The sequence below is a fragment of the Anabrus simplex genome, chromosome 6 (genome assembly GCF_040414725.1).
Source record: "Anabrus simplex isolate iqAnaSimp1 chromosome 6, ASM4041472v1, whole genome shotgun sequence".
Lineage (NCBI taxonomy): Eukaryota > Metazoa > Arthropoda > Insecta > Orthoptera > Tettigoniidae > Anabrus > Anabrus simplex.
The window spans coordinates 286,133,749-286,134,434 of record NC_090270.1 but is presented as its reverse complement, the minus strand read 5'-3'; positions in this window follow the sequence as shown (position 1 = coordinate 286,134,434).

Below are 686 nucleotides of genomic sequence, written 5' to 3'. Positions count from 1 at the left end.
AAACTTCCTTAATATGTTAAGATCGCATGACTTATATTGTACACATGGTAAACCCACAAGAAATAATGCATGCCTAGATAATGTTGTAACCAATGTACACAAATCATTTTACAAATGTTCATTTCTAGGACAAGATGTATTGTCAGACCATGGTGGTATTTGGGTTGAATTTAAAGTTAACTGTAAGAGAAGAGTCATCGAGTCATCAAAAGAATTAAAATGCATCAGACGTGTCATATCAATTAAAGGGGTTAATGAATTCCAAGACAAGTTAATAAGAACAGACTGGACTAGCCTTTATGCCATGAATGATGTCAACCTTGCATTTTCTTATTTCATTAACATGATAATTATATATTTTAATTCAGCCTTCCCTGAAAAAGTTGTAACTATAAAGGCCAACAGCTCTAAACCAAGAAATAGAGTTAAAAACTGGTTTACGCCTAATTTGGGTAAAATGCGTAGCATTATGTTAGCTTATTATAATAAGTATAAATTAAATAATAATTTAGAGGATAAAGAAATATTCAAAAACTACAGGAAATTATATAAAAAACATATACATGAGGCTAAACTTGCAGCAAATGACAGGTATATCCAAAGTGCGAACAATAAATGCAAAGCTGCATGGTCTATCATAAGAAGTGCTAGTCATACTTTAAATAACAAAGATGTGATTCCTCTAG